The sequence below is a fragment of the Miscanthus floridulus genome, chromosome 16 (genome assembly GCF_019320115.1).
Source record: "Miscanthus floridulus cultivar M001 chromosome 16, ASM1932011v1, whole genome shotgun sequence".
NCBI classification, from domain to species: Eukaryota; Viridiplantae; Streptophyta; class Magnoliopsida; order Poales; family Poaceae; genus Miscanthus; species Miscanthus floridulus.
Window position 1 is genome coordinate 37,460,124 of NC_089595.1, and position 24,048 is coordinate 37,484,171.

The 24,048-nt window shown below is 42.4% G+C and overlaps 1 long non-coding RNA gene across 3 annotated transcripts; it reads right to left on the reverse strand.

Moving 5' to 3' along the window:
- Window positions 1–17,976: 17,976 nt before the first annotated feature.
- On the reverse strand, window positions 17,977–23,738 carry LOC136513601 (uncharacterized). 3 transcript variants are annotated; one of them, XR_010773392.1, is made up of 3 exons: window positions 23,469–23,738; window positions 22,833–22,898; window positions 17,977–18,294 (listed from the first exon to the last, which is right to left on the reverse strand). It is a non-coding gene; the product is annotated as an uncharacterized lncRNA (long non-coding RNA). The 3 variants fall into 3 exon arrangements; XR_010773390.1 differs by having other exon boundaries at window positions 23,392–23,738; XR_010773391.1 differs by having other exon boundaries at window positions 23,027–23,738.
- Window positions 23,739–24,048: the final 310 nt, after the last annotated feature.

Consider the following 24,048-nt stretch of genomic DNA (forward strand, 5'->3'; position numbering starts at 1 on the left):
ACTACACTAAGTTAGTGTGCTCTCAAAGGCTAACTAAAGAGCCACACTAACCACTAGACACGACACAAACTTGCTCTCAAAACTAATTACACTAAAGAGCGAAGCAACACTAGAAATGTAAGTGCACAAGAGAGGGTGGTAATGATTATACCATCGTGTCAAGGAATTGATCCAATCACAAGATGGAGCCAATCAATCAATCATAAGATAACCAATGAAATCCTCAGACAATGATGACACAAGATTTTTTACCGAGGTTCACTAGCTTGTCGGCAAGCTAGTCCTTGTTGTAGCGATTCACTCACTTGGAGGTTAAGCACTAATTGGCATCACACGCCAAACCCGTAACCGAGTTCCGCACAACCAGCACAAGGTGAGGATCACACAAGCCACGAGCAATCCACTAGAGAACCTTTTGGCTCTCTGTCGGGGAAAGGTCAAAAACCCCTCACAATCACCATGATCAGAGCCAGACACAAGCACCTTCCTCTGCTCGATAATCCTTGCTGCACCAAGCCATCTAGGTGGTGGTAACCACCAAGAGTAACAAGTGAATCCCATAGCAAAACACGAACACCAAGTGCCTCTAGATGCAATCACTCAAGCAATGCACTTGGATTCACTCCCAATCTCACAAAGATGTTGAATCAATGATGGAGATGAGTGGGAGGACTTTGGCTAAGCTCACAAGGTTGTTATGTCAATGCAAATGGCCAAGAGAGTGAGCTTGAGACTACCATGGGCTTAAATAGAGAGCCCCCATGAATAGAGCCATTGTACAACTCACTAGGCACTCTGCACGTCGACCGGATGTGCCTCTTCATAACAACTGAACACAGCATAGTAGTGTTTGGTCGCCGTGATGCTACCGCGTGTCATCCTCGTTCAACATTGCTCGTTCAATTTCAACGGCTAGTCTCTACCACGCGTGGTTAAGTTGTGATCGGACGCGCCGATCAACGATCAGGCGCGCCTAATGTCACGTTCGTTCACCTACTTGCTTGCACGCCCAACACTATGACTTGACGCACTGAGGGAATGACCAAATGTGCCACCAATGTGGTATCCGGTCACTTCTAGAGAGCTCCCCAAACACCCTTTTCTCGACCTAACATGTCCGAGAGTGCATGATCGGACTCAGGGCCAAGTCCAGTCCTCATAGCCGCATCGCGCCAATAGTTTTGATGCCACGTCACCATATATCAGGCATGACCAGATGCACGAGCGACACGTCAGGTCACAACATGCACCAACGTCTGGTTAGTATCCCGATAGAACCCGAGCATGCCACCGATTTTATAAAATGACTGAACTCACCACCTCAGCGTCCAGTCATCCCAAAGACTGTGTCCAGTCACTGTTTTTTAGTGACAGCCATCTCCTCCACTTCACCAACTTCTCCACCCTTCCTCAAATGTGCCAACTAGCAAGTGTATCACCTTGTGCATGTGTGTTAGCATATTTTCACAAACATTTTCTAGGGTGTTAGCACTCCACTAGATCTAAATGCATATGCAATGAGTTAGAGCATCTGGTGGCACTTTGATAATCGCATTTCGATATGAGTTTCACTCCTCTTAATAGTACAGCTATCGATCCTAAATGTGATCACACCCGCTAAGTGTCTCGATCACCAAACCAAAAAGCTCCTATCAAGTTTTACCTTTGCCTTGAGCTTTTTGTTTTTCTCTTTCTTCTTTTCCATGTCCAAAGCACTTGATCATCACCATGGCATCACCATCATCATGACCTTCACCATTGCTCCACACTTGGAATAGTGCTACCTATCTCATGATCACTTTGATAAACTAGGTTAGCACTTAGGGTTTCATCAATTCACCAAAACCAAACTAGAGCCTTCAATGATGCAGCTCCTGTTTGTAGCATAGCCGATTAGGCAAAAGTATTACTCATAGCTGAGTACAAGAGTTACATGTCTGACATGTTCAAATTTATGCTGCTCAGACTATCAAGCGAACATATGGTTTATAAGAAATAGGTAAACGTCATTTCGTCTAATATCATTGAGGGACGTGGTTGGGGTAAATGTTATGATCGTTTGTTGTAGAGTAAACATCTATGGTATGGTAACTAGTTGCCATTTGTAAGCATGATTTTAGTTAGAATAAATGTCAATCAAGATCCTCAAACTAGTATGGAACGCAATAATAAGTTCATACACATAGTAAGGTTTGATATGAAGCATATTACCTTTATTCAAATCCTCAAACCAGCATTGAACGTGGTTGGGAAAATGCAAATAGGTGAGGGGAGTCAAAAGGTAGGCGATTTATACAAATGCTATCGAATGAGGGAAGAAGGGATGCTCCTTTCAAATACTAGACCTTGCACGGCTGACGAGAGTGAAGTGAATGCGGTAGGAAAGCTGGACACAATAAGTGAATTCGGAGAAAGAGCTTTTGACCACCATGACACGCTTAACACCTGAATGCCTGGTGTGGTTGTGATAGATCTTTTTAGTACTCATTTCACTCCAATCCAAGTAGTCATGGTAGTCAAGGGGCAGATAGATTGCTACTCTATACAACACTTTATTCTATCCTATGAGATCAAATACTCAGCGGGTGGACTTTCTTGCGTTCGTAGTAAAAGTCAATAGCTATGGTGTTGACTGTCACTAATATCAATTATAAACCATCAACATAACCTGTATTTATACTTAATTACATCACCAAGCATAGGTATAGGGGTTTAAACTAATTAATTCCATGAGTTTTTATGAATCTGTGTTTTCAGCAGGATTTATCTAGAAAACTGTCAAGGGGGGCCTATTCGTCAAAGGAAATTACGGAATTCCATCACAAAACCAATGCAGGGAAGACTCTAGAACACTCTAGAAGGCAAATCACCAAAGCAGATACTGAGGCACTGCTAGGTGGGGCCAAGTGGCCCCACCTACAGACCGCCCGGCCCCTAGGCCCATCTATCAGCCTTCACGTCACAATGTCGGTTCTCCACTGCCTCCTATGTTGCATCTATTCCGTCCTTTAAGTCGATTTGATCCAAGGGCTCAAGTTGAATGCTCTGCCCAATATATACCAGCCCCTGCCACCCTCCTAGGAGCCATCCTAAACCCCTAATTCATATTTTCCTCGTCAGGATTAGAGCCAGCTATCAAGAGAAGATTAGTCCTCTATAGGATCTAGTCTTCTGAATAGAAATAGTGAGATAGAGAGTGAGGGAAGAGTTTGGAGGAGGTGTCAGTCTGTCAGTGCTCTCTCTACAACTTGTACCATGGTGGATCCAAGTTTTACTTGAGCTTGCCTTCGAGATATCTCTAGTAATCAACTTCTAATTAGAGTAAGCATCTTGTTTATGTTGTTCATCAGGATCATGACTCTCTTGAGTGCTTTATTCCTATTCTAGATGGAGTAGAGTATTAATCGTAATTGTAAGCATGGTGCTTAGACTTAGGTTAATCGTGGATGCACCCTGCAATCCAGAAAGTGGTAGATCGTGTGAGTGACATAAGTTCTATATAGCATGTACTATATAGCTTCATTGATCCTTTGTAGTCCACCTCCCGTATATAGGCGCATGTAGGATGCGGTTGCAAAGGAAAGCATCCTCTACTAGTGTCTGTCTCTAGTAATGTCCTAGTTGAATAGTAGAAGACATAAGCTTACCCAAGTTAGAACTAGAGAACATTAGTTATCCTCTCTACACTCCTATTTGTCCTAACCTTGTTGCTACCCTTAGTTAAGTTAGACCGCAGTTAGTCTCACACGTTTCTCTATGGATACAATACTTTGAATACCTCTGGGTGAAAGCTACAGTAGTATCCGTGCGCTTGCGGATTTATCTGTGTGTGTTAAATATACCAACAAACTTTCTGGCGCCATTGCCGAGGAAACGGTTGCTGAATTAACTTCGAGCCTAGCTTAATATTTTATCTTTTATTCTTTCTTTTATTTCACTTTTTCCTTTTAGTATGGATTCCACTCCTATCTATCAATATGCTAAACCCATGAGCGCAAGTCTAGAGCCACCAAAATCTTCAGAGCCTATCCTAACACCTAGCTATGAGCTGCGCCCGTGTTTTATAAAACTAATTTGGGAATAATCCTTCTTGGGATAAGGCAATGAAAACCCATACTCACACCTACAAGAGTTTGAATAGACCTGTGCAAGCTTGCGTATCACCGGCATGTCTGACGAGACCTTAAGATGGAAGTTATTTTTGTTCTCTTTGATGGGAAGAGCTAAATATTGGTATAGTCAAACCATAGGAAGTATGCAAGGAGATTGGGAAACACTATACTCTAAATTTTGTTTACATTTCTTTCCCATCTCTAAAGTAGTCAGGCTTCAAAAAGAGGTTCTAAATTTTAGACAACTAGAAGAAGAATCTCTTGGTACATCGTGGGATCATTTTAATGAACTCATCATCACTGGCCTAGACCTTGCCATTTAAGACCCTGTACTTCTTCAACATTTTTGCATAGGTCTTAGCAAGGGTCCCATGGAAACCCTTGATCAAGCCTCTAGAGGAGCTTTCCTTCATTTGTCTACTAGTGAAGCAAGGGCTATGCTTGATAGAATTAGTGAAAAAACTCCCTGCACTAGCATTCATAATGAACTCCCCGAGGAAAAGAAGAAATCATCTCCTGAACAAGAAGAGAAAGTTTTGATAGCCAAACCACAACCACTCCAATCCCATGATTTAGCTGTCACTCCCGAACCATCAATACCCCAAAATCCTCCAATGGAAGAAGAAATTCAACCTTTTAAAATTTCTTGTGAGGATGATCTTTTTATGCTGATTTTGGGAAAAGCTTAAGCTTTTAGTTCCACAAGAGACCCTTGAGCGAATATAATTCAAATTCTCTCAAGAAGGGGTCTCTTGGGAAGTGTCCTTATTCCCATATAGGACATTGGGAAGAATTCAAGGATGGCATTTCAAGTAATGCCATAGAAGGAGAGCTAAGCCATCTAGAAGCCATTCCTATCCTCTCCCGTTCTATGTTCACATTAGATGTCTCATCTAAATCCATCTTTCAACCCATCCTTGACCTTGATGATCCCTCTTATGCTCTCTCTCCTAAGTTTCATGATGAACCTAGAAATCCACTAAGACAACCAAAGCATAGGAATCATGAAGGCCACAAGGATTACCAAAAAGAGCAATGACAATGGCTAGAATGTATTAAGAACTTGTATGCCGTTGCAAAAGAATGGATGGACAAGGACGAAGCCTTATGGGTAGAATCCAAACTTGGCTTAGATCCAAACGGTGAGCTTAAATCAATCTCTATAATAAACATGACTCATCCAAGTCTAGAGGAGGCCTTAGACGAGATCAACTAGAGAGCCACCAATCCATTGGAAATCTTGGACAATAAAATATCCAATGAATGTCATAGGCATGGAATGATGGAGACAATGTTTCTGCCTATAGACATTCATGAAGAAACACCCTTAAAGCTTGAAAAGGAAGATATCATCAACGAGCATGGAAGTTATTTCATGAACACCTCATCGAATCCATGCTCGCATGAGAAATCTCCTAAATCAATTGGTCTCTCTAACATTGCCACACACGAGGTCTTCAACCCCCTTATACTTTTTGTTCCTAAAAATTTTGAAAGGGTGGTTGTAGATGCATATGTTTATCATAAATATTGTAAATCTCATTGGCATGAATATTGAAGATAGGTACACAAAGGTTGATGTTTGAGGGGAACCACTTCACCAACTTGAGTGCAATTCAAAGGTTTCCCAAGGACGAGCTCTTGTCCTAAAATAAGCACTTTCGAGAGATAATATGAGTTTTCACCTTCTACTGTGATACCCTTGTGAAATAAGCATAGAAATATAATTTTGAAAATATTTCTTTGGGTATTTTTGTCACTAACCATTCTAGGTTTGAAGCAAAAAGAATGAAGGATGACAACGTCAGGTATATCCAACCATTTATCAGGCAACATTTAAGTACATCCATCCAAACTTGATTTTTCTACAAAATTCAAGCTGGGGGATAGACTTCCCTAAAAAATATATCTTATGCCATGTTGTTAACTCATCTTGGTTGTCTCTACCTTTAAGCCATACTCAATTTGCTAAATAACAATCATGCTCTTTCATCTCTATTTGAATAAATCTCTATAATGCTTTCATGCTACCTTTGTTTACTATAGTATGATTAAGGTTTAGAGTATATTCATACATCTTTTAAATTAAGCATGGTGTTTAGTTTAGGAGTGCTGATCTTACTTCCAAAGGTTTTAGTACCTTCCTAAATCAAATTAGATGTGGTGTCTAGGTTGATTTTTGAGCCGATAGGATGCTGTAGTAGATATTGGATATTTTGTTGGACTAACCCTATGCAGGAAACTTTTAATTCAATATTGGTAAGTCACGAGATGAATTCAAATCAAAGATGAAGCAAGACATAACTCATTCATTACAGATGTAAGAACTACATACCTCATTCAATATGGATGAAAGAATTATAAGTACCAAAGTTCATTCACTTTGTCTTTTATTGCAAGTTATCTTTGCCTTGAGCCATGCTTGTATAAAACATGATCTCTATACTAAAGTAATCCCAAAACCATCTTTTCATTAGTATAGAGGGAAATTACAAAATTCTAGACAAACAACCCATGTTTCAAAATTGTATATTCCTTCGGGTATGTGTTGTCCACTAATCCTTTGCAGGCATAAAACAATGAGTGAGGCAAAAGGTCTAACAAGGTGTCAAAAGATAGAAGAGCAGAAAGATGGCATGATAAAAGGATGAGAAAGAAAAGGTGCAATCTAGGAGATAAGAAGCTCATGAACAACTCATACTGTGAGGCTAGCCAAACAAGGAAAACTTCAAGCAAAAGGTAAGAACCATCACGAGTCATCTACCCTTCATCATATGGTGACATTATGCTCCAATGACAAAGATAGTATCCTAAGGTAAATGGTCATTATTTAAAAAGCTTTTCCTTGATTCTGGTAGGCGCATCAATAAGAAACAAAATATGTTTGAGTTACAATTTACCTGATCAAACCTGATTAGCTCAACATGTCTTGTTGTTTAAGCTTGTTCCTATCACCACTTTCTTGATCTCGTAGTCTTAACCAAATAAACTAAAAAGTACACATCCTATCTCTAGAAGATGATAGTCTTAATCATGTAAAGTCTGATACATTATGTGAAGATAGACAATCCTTCCATGGGTTAAGCAATTCAACCCTTTTAGCGAAATGAACTTAAATGCTACATTCATGCTCAATCTTTTGATCTTATAACCCATGATATAAATGAACAAAACACATGACATCAACTTCATCATGTTCAATGTGCCTAAGGTTAGAGAGGAATAAGTAAAGTTTTGGTTTCTACCTTGTTTTATGAGCAGGACACACTTCAAGCAAAGTGTGGGGGAAGACATTCGATTCCCCAAATTTCTATAAGTGAAGGTCCTGAATTTGTCAAACCAAAATCAAAACTCACAACCAAGACAGGTTTGGCAGAAGAAGGTGACTGTAGCAGAACTGACCAATTTTTAAGAGCACAAGTACAATGGCAGCCCGCAAGCGGTCGCACTATCATACTTGAGCCCAAATAAACTCGGTAGTCTGTCGAGTATAGCGAAGGGTCTTGATTGAACCAACATACAACCAAGATCATACATGATTCAACATACATGCCACATGTTACATAAAGTTCACAAATACAATTCATCCATCAGAGTATGAATTAAGGTTATTACAAACCACATTCAGGTAAGATAGTAGCGGAAGCAAATTAAAAGTTTGAAACCAACATCTCAATATTGTTTAAATATAGTGCCAGCTCATGATCACACTTCCACAAAAGCATAAGAGAGGGATTAATAAGAGATGCCTGCCCAGGGCTTACTCCTCGTCCATGGCAGGACAGAAGCAGTTCTTGCAATAGCCATGATAAATTGTACCATTTGCAATAATGGGAATAAAACCCTAAGTACGAGAAGGTACTCAGCTAGACTTATCCATCATAAACCAAAAATAAAGTGACTCCAAGGATCATGCAAGGCTTTATAAGTGGAGCTAGCTTGACAACATTTTGCATAAAAAGCTTATCAATTTAAGTATATAGTTATAATTCAGTCATCAAGTTAATTATAGCTATTCATCTCTAGATTAGCAACTAGCCTATGCCAAACATGTGGTATATCATTTAGTAGCATACAATAGTAACCATAGCCGGTATAATAATTCTACGTTCATCATAACCATCATTCCATAATATAGTTACTACGATGTTGGGGCTAGCCAAGTTTCTCACTGTCTGGGAGAGACGGCAATTCGAATCGATTTCAACCAGCTGGGAATTTATTCCTAACACAAACCCAGGCAGACCAGATCAACGGTCACCTTAGTTCACCTTTGGTATAACTCAGGTCCACATTTTGTGGGTTCGCTCAGTGCTGCATAATCAGGGACAACCAGCTGCCAGGACGTTCGGGCCTGACCTGCCCTTGGGCTCATGTTTGGCTCCCCACACATCCTTACTACCATCTAGAGTGCGCACTCTAACAGAATGGGGCCTGGCCTGGTAGAGCTACTTAGCTTCATGGTCGGAATGAGTTATTCGTCTAGCTAAGTGAGAGGCATGCGTTCAATCTCGACAAAAGTACCAACAACGGTACGATCCTTAATCGGCACAGATAGATTCACATGAGTCAACCTACACATAGACTCTGCCTGGCCTACATTTACATTACCCCATGGTTCTTTTCCATGATAGCAAATATAGTCAACCATGCTTCGGTATCCACCTATATCTCGTAGGTGACAGGAAATCACCCGACTTCTACCGGTCTACGCATGGCTAAGCATATATTCGATCTTGGACCTACACAGGGTTAAAGGTATATGTATCTGGACAAGGTAGTTTTATGCATCAAGTGTTTCCAATCAACTCTTATAACCTAATGCATCAAACATAAAGGATTCAAGTGATATTTTGTAAAGCATGGGAGGCTTAAAATGCTCCAGGGCTTGCCTTTGAGGAAAGAGGTTGGCCTATCATCCAGACACTCAGTGAGGCCCTCAAGAGTTTGCTACTCTTCTTCTAGAGCTATGGCCTAAGGTGTTTCCTGCTTTTCCTCCTCTTCTTCTTTGTTGAACTCCAAAAGAGTTATCCTCTCGAATGATCCTATATGCATGTGCATGAAATAAGATATCATGAATACATATATAGTGACATGTATAATATGATATGATGTGATGTGATGAATGCATACACATAAGTCTTCTCAGCAGCAGTGCATTACGGTGATAACAAGTTACATTTTCTTTTACTGAGTAGGTGCATATCTCCTCTAGTAACTTAAACAGACACTTATGTAAATCATTTTCTAGACTACAAGACAGCAGCCATTTGTTTTGATCATAACTAGAGTTATACACATCAAAATAATATGGTTGTAGACTTTATCAAAAGATTATGAAATTGCCTACAACTTTATTTTAATCATCTTAATGTGATTCAGCAGTTATCTAAGTCAAACAATTCAATATTTCAGATCTACCCAGAGAGCAAGCATTTCTGGCAGCAGACTTTTGATAGCTATAATTATTAAACCATAAGGCCTATGACTATGAAAATTTAACATAATGTAGATAAGTAAGTTATCTATAACATAGATAAGCATCTCTACTATTGTGTTGCTCTGCTCTAGAGCATCGCGCAGGCGAGAGAGGAAGCGAGAGCGAGAGTGAGCGCGTGGGTGCGTGGAGAGCCGAGTGCTCTCCCTTTTGGCATGGCAGGGTGGGCTGGCGCCGGTGGAGAGGCGCCATGCGGCACGCACAGCCTGCATCAGTTAGCCACAACGCGTGGTGATTTGAATAGGCAGGGGCCGATTCAGTCCGTTTGACAGTCAATTTTCAAACCTCCAAATCTCCCAAACTGTGGTGAATTTTGGCAAACCGTCTTCACCACTTTGTAGAGCTGCATGAGTACTACAAAAATGATTAAAGAAGTTTTGCCTAATTCCCAATGGTTTGCAAACTAAAAATCACCAAAGATGGCTACACGAAAACTGTGAACCAATTAAGACAGAATATTTTCTAAGTTTCTGAAACAACAAGAAGTTGAATTTTGTGAGCTCTATTTAACTAACTTAGGCACTGAATTAGCTCATGACCCTTAAACAAAGATTGTTCTACATGATATGAACTACAACTTTTATTTAGGTTACACAGCCATGCAAACACTCTAAGCTATTGTTTAGGTCAAACCAGTAACATGAAAATGGTATTTCAAATGAAACCAACACTTTGAAGTAAATTTGGTCTATATCATGAATATAAACATTGTTCCAATTATCATTCTAGATGTGTCTAAGGTGCTTTTGTGACCTCACAACCATCTCATGCATTGGTCATACATGATTACAAGCATAAGCATATATATATAATCAATATTTCATGTGATAAGGTATAAGAATCAGATGAAATTTCTTATGCTCATGTTCATGAATGCTTGGATGATGCTTGTGCTCATGAAATACAGGTGCCAAATGCAATGCTTAACACTAGGGTGTTACAGCCCCTCCTCCTTATAGGAATCTCGTCCTGAGATTTGAAAGACCTACCATTCCTCATAAAAGGTAGGATAAACCTCATGTAAATAATCTTCCCATTCCCACGTGGTGTCTTGTTCACTATGGTTATTCCACACCACCTTGTAGAACTTAATGACTTTGCTCCGGGTTATTCTTTTCATTTCTTCTATCACTCAGATTGGTTTCTCTTCATAGGTCAAATCCGATTGAAGCTTAATGTTGGTGGGTGCAATGGCTTCATCAGGTATGCGAAGACATCTTTTCAACTGAGAAACATGGAAGACATCGAATATTGCACTCATCTCAAGAGGAAGTTGTAACTTGTAGGCAACCTCTCCCTTCTATTCAATAATCTAGTACGGGCCTACATACCTAGGTGCAAGCTTCCTTTTTACTCAAAATCTCTACACTCCCTTCATGGGCGATACTTTTAAGTACACATAATCTCCTACTTCAAAAGTTAGTGGTCTTCTTCTTTTATCAGCATAACTCTTTTTTCTAGACTAAGCTGCTTTCATATGTTGTTGGATAATGCATACCTGCTCTTCAGCTTCGGCGACAAAGTCAATGCCTATATATCTTCTTTCTTCGGGCTCAATCCAATTCAAGGGAGTTCTACATTTCTGGTCGTACAAGGCCTCAAAAGGAGCTATCTTGATGCTCGCTTCATAACTATTGTTATAGGAAAACTCAGCTAAATGTAGCCATTTCTCCCATGAACCCTTGGAAGATATAACACAAGCCCTCAACACATCTTCGAGGATCTAGTTCACTCGCTCGGTCTATCTCAAAGTTTGTGGATGATATGCAGAACTTCTTATTAGTTTAGTTCCCAAGGCCTGGTGCAAGTGTTCCCAAAAATGAGCTATAAACTATTGTCGGTGATCTAAGATTATGGTCCTTGGTACTCCATGTAGCCTCATGATCTAAGAAATGTACAACTCAGCGTACCTCCTAGCGTGATACCTCGTGTTAACCGGTACAAAATGTGCTAACTTGGTAAGGCGATCTACAATGACCCATATGGACTCGTGGCCTTATTGTGTCAGCGGGAGTCCTGTAATAAAGTCCATACTTATTTCCTCCCATTTTCAGCCTAGAATAGGCAACGACTAAAGTAATCCAGTAGATTTCAAATGAATGGCCTTGATTCTACTACAATTATCACACCTGGCAATAGAGGTGGCGATCTCTTTCTTCATCTTCATCCACCAAAAATGGCTCTTCAAATCTTGGTACATTTTGCTACTACCCAGATGGATAGACAACTTGGATGAATGAGCTTCATCTAAAATTTGATTTCTAAGCTCATGGTCCTTTGGTACTACTAGTCGATCCTCAAACCATAGCACACCTCTTTTATCCAACCTAAAATGCTTGGTTTCCTATTCTTTCATCTTTCGCTTGATGTGAAACACACCCACATCTGTCTTCTATAGTTCTATGATTTTGCTCTCAAGTGAGCAACTGATAGTGATATTGTGTAGCACCATAGGATGTAGCAAATTAAATTCATCTTCCAACAAGGCTTCCAAGGTGTTACAATGAGATTTCTGACTAAGTGCATCTGCTACAATATTGGCTTTTCCTGGATGGTAGTGCACTTCCAAATTATAGTCCTTGATCAGCTCGAACCACCTACGTTGTCTCATGTTCAGCTCAGGTTGAGTGAAGATATATTTGAGACTTTTGTGGTTAGTGTATATGTGACATATGTTTCCCAACAAGTAATGTCTCCATATCTTCAATGCATGAACAACTACTATGAGCTCTAAATCATGCGTAGGATAATTGACTTCATGCTTTCTCAATTGCCGAGAACCATAGGCAATAGCTCGGCCTTCTTGCATGAGCACACACCTCAAACCTGTACCCGATGCATCACAGAACACATCAAAAGGATTTTTAATGTCGGGTTGTGCTAGAATAGGAGCTATAGTTAGCAATGTCCGTAGGGTGTGAAAAGCGACTTCACACTCTCGCGTCCAACTGAACTTTTCATCCTTTTGAAGTAGTCTAGTCATGGGTTTAGCTATCTTGGAGAAATCCGGAATGAAACAATGATAGTAGCCTGCTAGCCCTAGAAAACTCTGAACATCATGAACTGAAGTCGGGGCCTTCCAATCCATGACCTCTTGTACTTTGGATGGGTCTACAGATATTCCATCTTTAGATAAGATGTGACTCAAGAATGGTACTTTGCTCAACCAGAATTCACACTTGCTAAATTTGGCATATAACTTATGTTCCCCCATTCTGGACAAAACAACTCTTAGATGCTCTTGAATTGAGTTATTTAGGCTAGGAAAACCTCCACATATATGCTACATGCTTTTGCATTGAGTTTTGTCAAGCTTTGTTGACCCTTATGAGAGGTTTGTCATGCTCTTAAAATCAAGATCACATACACACCACATACACATATACCTGCTGCTCCTACACTAGGAGTACCCAAGAACATGCTTTCCATTTAGATCCACCCAAAAAATATTCTACTCTTACACTAGGAGTTAACACCAAAAACAAGCTTGTGAGGTTTTCCATCCACCAAATAAATGCTCCAAGTTCTTGTTGCTACCTCTCAAAAGTTTTGTTGTAGAAAAGAGATATGGTGCTATGCAAAAGTTATTCATAAAAAAAAGAGAAGAAGAGATGAGAAAAAATGGACAAGTGCCCGAGATATTTAAAACAATGGGTACTTAGATGCCCGCCAGAAAAAAAAGAGAGAGAAGAGAAAGAGAGACAAATAAGATAGCCCCTGCTCTCTAGCAAATTGTTTCCAAGTTTCAAAGGAGAGATTTGTTTTCAAGGAGCATAGTAGAATTAGGTTAGCCACCATATATATCCACCATATATCCACACACATGCACATCTTGATTTGATTGTATGACTCAACTCTCTTTGGATCCGTTGTTTGACTTTATAATATATGTATTGCAAGTATGCTCTAGCTTTCTCCCTACCTATGAGCTCCACATAAGCCTCAGTTGTAGGAAGAGAAAAAGGCATAACATCTTTATTGCCTTGGTGAGGATCCACAAATACCATATATATTGAGAGACTTGAGAGTGTCATACAATGGAATCTCTGAGTTTTATTTTGAAAACTTATAAAAATTCTAGAACAATGGTAGAACAAAGAACTTAAGACATGGTGCTTGACTTGATCATTCTGTCTTTCAATTGCTCAAGACCTAAGTGAAGGCTGAGAAGCCCCATGGTTGAAGGTAATATGGGCAAGTTTGAAAGTCAGATCAGTTTATTCTAATCCAGAGGAGAATTTTTAATTGAACGCATGTGTACTTTTGATGCACAAAAACATTGTATCAACTCCTGATCCATTGTTGAGTTTAGCTTTGCTCAGGGACTGATAAAGGTTAAGCTTGGGGGAACTTGTTGACGATCACTAACATTAATTATAAACCATCAACATAACCTGTATTTATACTTAATTCCATCACCAAACATAGGTATAGGGGGTTTAAACTAATAAATTCCACTAGTTTTGGTGAATCTGTGTTTTCAACAGGGTTTATCCAGAAAACTATTATGGGGGACATATTCATCAAAGGAAATTATGGAATTCCACCACAAAACCAATGCAGGAAGACTCTAGAACACTCTAGAAGGCAAATCACCGAAGCAGAGACCGAGGCACTACCAGGTGGGGCCAGGCGGCCCCACCTATAGGCTGTGCGGCCCCTAGGCCCATCTGTCAGCCTCCGCGTCGTAATGTCAGTTCTCCACCGCCTCCTAGGTTTCATTTACACCATCCTTTAAGTCGGTTTGATCCAAGGGCTTATGTTGGATGCTCCGGTCTATATATACTAGTCCCTATCACCCTCCTAGGAGCCATCCTAGAACCTTAATTCATATTCTCCTCGTCAGGATCAGAGCCAGCTATCAAGAGAAGATTACTCCTCTATAGGATCTAGTCTTATGAATAGAAATAGTGAGATAGAGAGTGAGGGAAGAGTTTGGAGGAGGTGTCGGCATGTTGGTGCTCTCTCTATGTCTTGTACCTTGGCAGATCCCAGTTCTACTTGAGCTTGCCTTTGAGATATCTCTAGTAATCAACTTCTAATTCGAGTAAGCATTTTGTTTATATTGTTCATCAGGATCATGACTCTCTTGAGTGCTTTATTCCTGTTCTAGAGGGAGTAGAGTATTAATCGTAAGTGTAAGTGTGGTGCTTAGACTTAGGTTAATTGTGGATGCACCCTACATTCCGAAAGGTGGTTAATTTGTGCGCTTGCGGATTTATCTATGTGCGTTAAAAATACCAACAATCTTTCTGGTGCCATTGCCAGGGAAACGGTTGCTGAATTAACTTTGAGCCTAGCTTAACATTTTATCTTTTGTTCTTTCTTTTATTTTACCTTGGCTTTTAGCATGGATTCTACTACTATCTATCAATATGCTAAACCAACAAGCGCAAGTCTAGAGCCACCAAAATCTTTAGAGCCTATCCTAACACCTAGCTATGAGCTACGCCCGTGTTTTATAAAACTGATTTAGGATCAATCCTTCTTGGGAGAAGGCGATGAAAACCCATACTCACACCTATAAGAGTTTGAACAGACCTATGATGCTTACGTATCGCTGGCATGTCTAATGAGACCTTAAGATGGAAGTTGTTTCTGTTCTCTTTGATGGGAAGAGCAAAACATTGGTATAGTCAACCCGTAGAAAGTATGCAAGGAGATTGGAAAATACTATGCGCTAAAATTTGTTTATGTTTCTTTCCCATCTCTAAAGTAGTCAGCCTTTGGAAAGAGGTTCTAAATTTTATACAACTAGAAGAAGAATCTCTTGGTACATCATGGGATCAAAGGCACTCATGAATGTTTAGCATATTATAGATTAGATCAAGGACAACTAGAAAGAAATTTGTAGCAAAAAGCAACCAACGGGGGCTAGAAACTAGCTACAAAATGACCAAAGGACCTGGGCTACACCACACCCAACAGAGTTTAACCCACCAAATACAAAGTTCAATAAAAGTTAACACCAACATGCAAATAAGAGTTCACATATTTGCAAGGGTGTCCCACAGATCAAACCTATTCATGACTACTAATACTACTGATATGTCCCATAGATCAAGGGTCAAGGTTGGCATGCAGGATTAGCTCCATGTCCACCTTCGATAAGACGACATTGGCGATCATCTCAAATTTCTCGATCAGATCGGCGATGTCATCGTCCGTCGAACCCGGCGGAAAACCCTGCTCTGCCACCCAGACGTTCACCATTGTGCCAATCGGAAGCTGGGCAGCAATCAACGCTGTGGCAGCCCCTTGACAAATGGCTTCGATCACCATGGCTTGAAGGCGGGCCAACAGAGCTCGGAGGCACTCCTCTATGGCGATTGGATTGTCCATTGTTTCCATGGGGAAGGCTGCGTCACAGGCAGCTTGCGTGCATAGCTGTAGGGTTAGGACCCACATCCTCAGTTCCACAGCCGAAGATGGTGTCATCATGTAGTGACGAGACGACTCTCTAGCAACACTGGGTGGAAGCCCCATGACCGGGGATGGCACCGTCATGGAGAAAGCACTGCACAAAGCAAGCCAAGTTCAAGGCCATATAGGATAAGGGGGAGAGCGATCAGATTGAGAATGCAAACAACTTACCGAACTGACCGGCATAGCATGGCATGGAATTGTGGGTGGCTACCCCCATCAGGGGATGCCTCGCGGGGACGCTTTTTGAGCATGACCATGGATGAAGAACCAGGCTCCAGGCCTAATGAGGCTTGGGACGCCATCACACCCACATTCACCAGTTGAGAAACTAGGCAAATTCCAAATACTAATTAAATTAAACAACATGAACGCATACTAGCTAGTGTGAGCACTGCTCGCATATTTAGTTAAATGAAGATAAACAACATGAATAGCAGTACGGTGATGATCCACCTTCTAAGGGGAAATTGGTGGTGGGTGAGAGACCATGCCGACGAGAGGTCCATCTATCGGAGGAGGATTGCTGGTGTGGAAGGCATCCAGGGCCTCCCCATCACCACGATCTAGCATGGACACTCCAATAGCTATCATCATCAGATCGTCTACCTCCTCCAAGTGGACGGGGATGCTTGACTCGATTGTAGCATCCCTGTGCCCTAGAACTCCCACTAGGGGTGGCCCCTCATCTTCAAGGGGAGTACCCAATGGCTGAAGAAGGTGTAGATCAACCTTGGCACCATCAGTCCCCGGTCCTTTAGTTCCTCGATCGTATCAAGCAATAAGCGTAAATGCTATGGTTCTAATAGGGTTGGCATCCTTGACCATGATTCTAGCGTGTCAGGACATAGTCGGTCGTGAGAAAAAGTCTGTAGCAACTACCACTAATTGTTGGGGACATAGAGCCACCTATGCTCCCAATCTAGGTCTGCGGCATAGTGGCGGTCAAGGCTCAGGTAGCGCTCCTCCAATCTAGGGTGAACTTTGATCGAGGCACCCCCCCATCGGACAACGATGGTGCCAAGAGCATGCTGATGGAGCCACCTAGAAAAGAATCCGCCATAGATCATAATGGGCAGGTATTCCTAGGAAGCCCTCGCATAGCATGATAAAGACCGAGAGGCAAAGGATCTCCTCTAGGGTTAAGTCGTGGAGGCAGGGCTCATATTAGTAGAGCAACCACCTGAGTAAGGGGTGCACCGGTAGCTTGAACCCAAGAAGGTGGAAAGGGATGAAAGAGACGACCTCATTTTCCTTTGGCCTTGGCTCCACTTCGCTTCTTGCCAGGACTCTCCACCCGAGCTCCTCGGCGGCCTCTAGGATCACCCCCCCTCTCTCACAATTGGTCGAACTCAGCCCGGTTGACAGACAACCTCGTCCACTCCGCCATGGTCCTGGTAGGAGGCATCGGTGGCATAGTAGGGTGAAAGGCAAAAGCTTTGGGATGGAATCAGGAGCTCTAGAGAGAGAAGGCAACATCATGTATAACCTTCCCTCTGACCCCTTGTCTCTGCTTCTATAGTTTAGGGGCCATCGACCACCCCACGACCGAGATGTTTGCATGGGTGGGCGGCGAGGCTTTTCCCCATCATGTCAATGTGATGGGCCTAGAGGCAACGTCCCATGCTGTAATAGGCGGTTGACTCCACCCACGTGCTCCTATGTAGGAATGAAAGAGCACGTCATTCATCAATTACACTATCTGGGTAGTCAAGATTTTAGATGGCCGGACCTTATGTGATCCTATGAAGTATAGACAGTGTGGTCTAATCCAAGTAGTCATGATAGTCAAGGGGCAGACTGAGGACTTGCTTTAATTTCTCTTGGTTTCTAGAGGCACATATCAAATTATAAAAACCAAATTCTGAATAAAATTATCTTTGATGCATGGTTCTTGCATGTTCAACAAATCTTATCAAATACATGAAAATAAGACAAGTTGGGTTCAACACAGATCAAAGCCACTCATGACTACTACTACTACTGATATAAATGTTGTGACCAAGTGCACTCCATGGGCAATAGTTTTACTCACAACTCTATATTGTATAGTGTCCAACAAGATCAAATGTGTCCACATCCGGACTTTCTTGTGAGTGTAGTAAAATATGAATAGCTATTTGGCTGCTCCATTTCGACGGCTTGTTTCTCGACACATATTTCTCAGAAGGTGTGCTCCTCAGAGATCGTGGAGACGTGGCCTCGCCTTACCTCCTGCTATCACCCGGCTTCTGCTGGAACTCCATCGGCCGTGCATGTCCCCTGTTATAAAAAATAGAGGAAAAATAGGGGAGTCAGTATAGTTGCCTTGTAACCTTGCAAACTCACCTTTCCTGTTCTCGCCTCCTCCCTAGCACCTCGTTCTTCAAGCTTGAACCATGGCTGCGGAGAAGCGTCTAAGAGAGGAGATGATGGTGCGAGACATGGATGTGACCAGCCAGGCTCTCCATGCGAAGAGCCAGGAGACAGAGCGGCTACGGTCGTGCCTCTCCGCTATGGAGACGGCACTCATCGAAGCTAATAGGGACACGGCCATGGCTGAAGCCGCAGCGGGTTAAGCACAGGTGCAGCTCACTGGTAAGGCATTGTCATTACTGTATCTTCTTATTTTCTGTGGCACCACATCTTATTAATTGGTAGGGTTTTCTTCGTTCTTGCTCTTTTAGCCATCATGGAGCAGCTCAACATCGCGTCCGTGCTGCTGACGAGGCCAAACTTCCTTGAGCACATCCATGATCTACCAGCGTGGATCCAGGAGGTAGTGACGCATGGCGTTCGCCATGGGCCTACGTTAGCCCGGGCCACTGCCCACCTCTGTTCAGACATGGACTTGCATGTGGTGGAGCCGGGGTTCCTGCTGGAGCTACCAGTCCAAAGGGCTTCATAGGATTTTTCCAATAGGATTTAGATCCTTCAAAATTCCTATTTCTCCTCCATTCCAAAGGATCCAAAAGTTTTTGAGTTTCTTTTGTCTATTTCTCAGGATTCCATTTTGTGGTGTTGGTGGGCCCCAAACAGACGAGGAGATCTGCCCGCATGAAAATTTGATTTTTGGCGAAAATTTCGCACCACGCCAAGTAGTGCCGCCAACACGCACAAAAAATTAGATATCTCTTTTGCCCTCCGCTCAAAAATTAGGCTTACCATGCCATTGATTTCAGATAAAGGCATTTGTGGTACTGCGATGGCCACATAAAAGCGCAAGGAGTCACCATCTCCGCCTCCATCTCCATCCTCTAGCCGCCACCGTCTCTCCTCCCACTCTAAATCCTAGCCCCATGACCTTCCTCTCCACTCTCCAGCCACCCCCTCTGCCACCCCTCTCTAAACCCTTGGCACCATCAGCACAGTAGATCGACTCATTAATCTCCACTCTCTAGCTGCACCCTCTCTCATAGCATTCCAAACCCTAGCCAGAGCCAGGTTCCCTTCGATTCATCGATAGCAGGTCAACTGATGGTAGAAGGACCGCCTCGACGATGGTATAGGCTAGATTCGGATCCCCTACTTTAGCACCTATCACGACCAGTCAGATCCAAACCCTAGCTAGAGCAGGATCTGGTACCCTTTTGTTAACGTCGGCCAAACCAGTTCCACGACCACGATGACAAGATGGCTGTGCCGATGATGAAGCGTAGCCACGGTACACGGAGAAAGAGGTACCCAAATTCCTTTTATGATGTGTGTTGTATTGTAGTGGTTCAACTTGGGTTATGTAGATAGCGATGGGGTTGCATATTTCCTATAGTTGAGTGTAGCTGACATGTGCTTTATTGGATTAATGACTTTCGTATAAGCTATAGTTACTAGTTAGGTGCTTATTTCATACTCTTGCTCTCTATTATGTTGACATTCACTAGAAGCTTTAGTTCATAAATATCTTTGTAATCTAGATGAATAGCCACTAACTGCTTTTGAACGAGAGCGGGCGACACAAGTCACAAAGAATCATAGGAAGATGGAAGAACCAGGGGTGGTTGTTGAGGTATTTGGTGATATAGATGAAACATATTCATAGGAAGATGAGCTAGTGGCCCTTGCTATTGAGGTGTTTGTTCTACCTTGTATTGAGTTCACATGAGAGGGGCCGAGGGGGTGGGGTCCAGATAGCAATGCAATGCTTTGCAATCTGGATAGCAATGCAATTTGTACATGCTTTCTGCTTAAATTTATTTCTCCAATTTCAGCGTCTGATTTGAAGAAGCCGTAGAGGAGGCTCTGCCAGCAGAACAAAAGGTAGCGCTGATATCAGTCCAAGAGGAAGGCAGTCTAAGAGAGTGAAGTCAACATGACCTGGAGAGTTCACTCATGGATTTGAGAAGAACAAGCAAAAACCATACAAAAGTGAAGTGCCACTAGCCTACAGGATCTCGCTCCTATGTTGTATAGCTGCAATTATTTGTAAGTGATGGTTGTGTTTTATTGTTACTCTAGCCTTTGTATAAATAGAAACTCATGTGCACTATTAATAGAAGCAATAGTGGAAGGAGCCTAAGGCCCCCGTTGGAACGCAGGATCAAAAAAATATAGGAACAGGAAAAATATAGGAATATGATTGGAATGCATGTGAAAAATAGAGAAATCTTGTTAGAAGGGTGTTTGGTTTTGTACAGGAAAAACATAGGAAACCAATACAATGAGGTTTCACTGGATGCTTTTCCTTTGTTTTTCCTATGAAAGTTGAAGGATAGGAAACTTTCATATGGTTTTTCTTCCCTCATTTCTTCCTATGAACGCAAGGCCTCTACGGTGCTGATTCCATAGGATTACTGATTCCTACATTTTTTCTTTGGAAATCCTATGAACCAAAGGGGCCCTAAATTTGGCATCATCATTTAATTTTGAAGTTGCAATATCTGTGCATTGTGCTTATGTAATCCATATATGTAACCTATTATTTACTGCTTGAATTTTGCAGTATGTAATCCATATTAGTACATGTGCGTTGTGCTTAAGTAATTCAGATCAATATGAAACTTGTGTTACTTGTTATGAACTGATCTCTTGGGTTTTCAGCTAAAGTCCTCTTCCACTATCTGTAACCTAATGTTTACTGCTTGAATTTTATAGGAAGCTATGGGAACTATGCGAGCAGAACCTGTTGCTGATGGGCACGAACCAATGACAAGTGCTGATGTCGTTTCCACGGTCCTTTGCCTCTCCCTTGGCTAGGTCCACTCCTAGGTCAGTGACAACACCCTTTTTTTGAAGAATGCTAGTATCCCGACAAGCTTCGCCAGAACAGAGACATCGACAGAGAGAATGCTTCGAGAATAGCTTATTGTTGAATAGGAAAGTTCCGCTAACCTCATTGAACAAGTGGATGAACTAAAGAGGAAGACAGAAAAGACTGAAAGGGAGTTTGAGGAGTTCAAGATACGGTAATAGGAGGAGTGCAATAAGCTACGTGAGGATATCATGCGCTTTAGGTCTTCTTCTCGTAACTCTCAGTCATCAACTCTATTGGTTTGATGCAGTGAACAGTTGTGGTTTGATGTGTGTACTCGTGTGCTGGTTTGATGTGGTGAAACTATCAATGAGTTGTTGCTGATGTGTAAACAGTAATTTATTGTATTTGATTGTCATGCTGAATAATTATATAGACATCATCGAATAATTATATAGTCAATCTATGCAGTAGTGATGATCTTGAATTACTTTTATGATGAATTGATTGTTGGGCACGTGGTAGAACCTGGGCAGGCCACATGATCAAATAAAAATGCAACACGTGGATGAACCAGTGCATGACACGTGACATAGCCATGGCACGACACGTGGGCTAATAAAAATCCAACACGTGGAAGGAAGTCATCAAGCCACATGGCCGAATCAAAAAATGAAACGTGGACGGGCAGCACCGTGACACGTGGTCAAATAAGAAACGGCCACATGGACCAATAAAAATATGACACATGGTCCAATGAAGAAATAACATGTGACCCAACCGCAACATGACACATGTGCCAATAGAAAACTGACATGTGGAACAATAGGAGCCTGACACATGGTCTATTAAGAACCTAAAATATGCAAGAACCAGAGATGGCCACGTTGTCCAATAACAAGGTGACACGTACCCGAACCATCTCCAATGTAACCGGCTATAGCAGGTACACGTGGAAAGCATCTTCAATGGAAGCAACCACCAACATGGATGCCCCTTTGCCACACATGCCAAAGTAGTTTTATGATGGTCAGTTTTCATCATAGATCTATCCACATCTATGACGAATTTCTAGAATCATCATAGAAGTTAAGGAATGACGCGACTTCTATGATGAACCATTTTTCGTCATAAACTTGTCATAAAACTAAAATTATGATGAATTTGGCTTCTTTAGTGACGAAAGTTATTCATCATCTAAGTGGATATTTCTAGTAGTGCTAGGAGCCAACTCCCGTACCAAGCGGTATCCTACATAGAAGCCTTCTTCTGTACCCATGTCACTATGAGACTAATATTCACATAGGGATCCCCTAATTAATTAACCAGGTCCAGCCCATCCTGACCTCATGGTTGCGTTGTTTTACCTGGTTACTTGTTCATGAACCGGTCCTTAGGGATCCAGAGCAGAATCAAACACAACCAATGATACTGCTTAGATTTCCTATTCACCAAGACTGCAAAGCTAAGCATGACCTCTACCCATCCAAACTAGGTTTCAATGATGATGTAACAAGTTCTAGTAAACCCTAACATGGGATTCAATTTAAGACTCTGCATGCAAACTAATGGTCTATCTAAACTAACTCAAAATAAAACAAATGTAGGAGCAAGATGGTCAAAGGACACTTGCCTTTGAACTGGGTTTGGTCCGGGATATCAAACTCCTGGTCCTGGAGGTTCTCGTACTCCGCACTCTCTGTTAACACACAACAAACATGGCCCCCAAACAACATAAGAACAGTACACCAACAATAATAAAAACATGATATAAAGTTTACTAACGCGTTGTACTCGTCGTTACAAATTCATGAGTGAAAGAATCACCTAAAATGGAGCTACAGTTTGCAAGATATAAGCTTTTGAAGTGAGTGGCAAAACTATAATGAAATCATTTTTAGATTTTAAAATAAATAAAATTACAAAGAAAAAAGATTGTAGGACTGCGGGTACTATTTCCCCAAAAGAACAGGGGCTAAACGAAAGATATGCAAGACTCAGAACAGTGGGTGGATGGTAGATTGATTTAGAGATAGATGGAGGGCTTTTCTGCAAAATGTGCAGGGACGTGGAGAGGCTGCTGGCTTGGCGGCCACGTGGCGGGTGCGGTAGGTGCGGTGCACCACGTGTGTGTGAGCGCATGCTGCTGGCACGGTAGACCAAGTTCACGGACCTATGGACCCGGTCTATACCAGTTCGGCGGGTGATCTAATCTTGACTCTAGATCGTGAAACCGACAGCCAAGGGGACACCGGCGTCTTATAGTCACCGAAATAGGGCAAGGGGCGGCGGCGCCATGGCTGCCGACGGTGGGGGCTCAGCGTGCCTGAAAGGATGGCGATGCGGCCATGATTTCGAGCCAAAGAGTGGGGCTGTGGGTGCAGCATGCCCTTGCGAGGCCAATGGAGTAGGCGGTGGGGCGCGAGGTGGGGGGAAAGGGGAGGTCAGGAGCTCAGGTGAAGGTCCATTGATGGTGGCGGTGGTGATGCTTGAGGGCTCTTCGGCGAGGGAGAGGACAGGGACAGGGGAGAGGTGGATGCGGCGTGCTCCTTCGGAGCCGAGGCCCTGCTTTTATAGGAGGAGAGGGGGAGGAGGGCTGGGTCGCGGAGCTCGCATCCATGCCGGCTATGGTGGCCGTGATCTGTGGGCACAGGACGAGCGGATCAAGACGAGTGGCTGCGGCGCGGAGGCGCTCGGTCGTGCGGGGGGACGTAGGCGAGGGAGCTCGGTCGCGCGGCTCCGTCGTTGGCGGATCGGGAGAGCGACGGCGTCGTCCGGCTCCTTCGGACGGAGGTGGAAGATGATACTGACAGGTGGGGCCGTGAGGAGAGGAGGTCACTGACGGATGG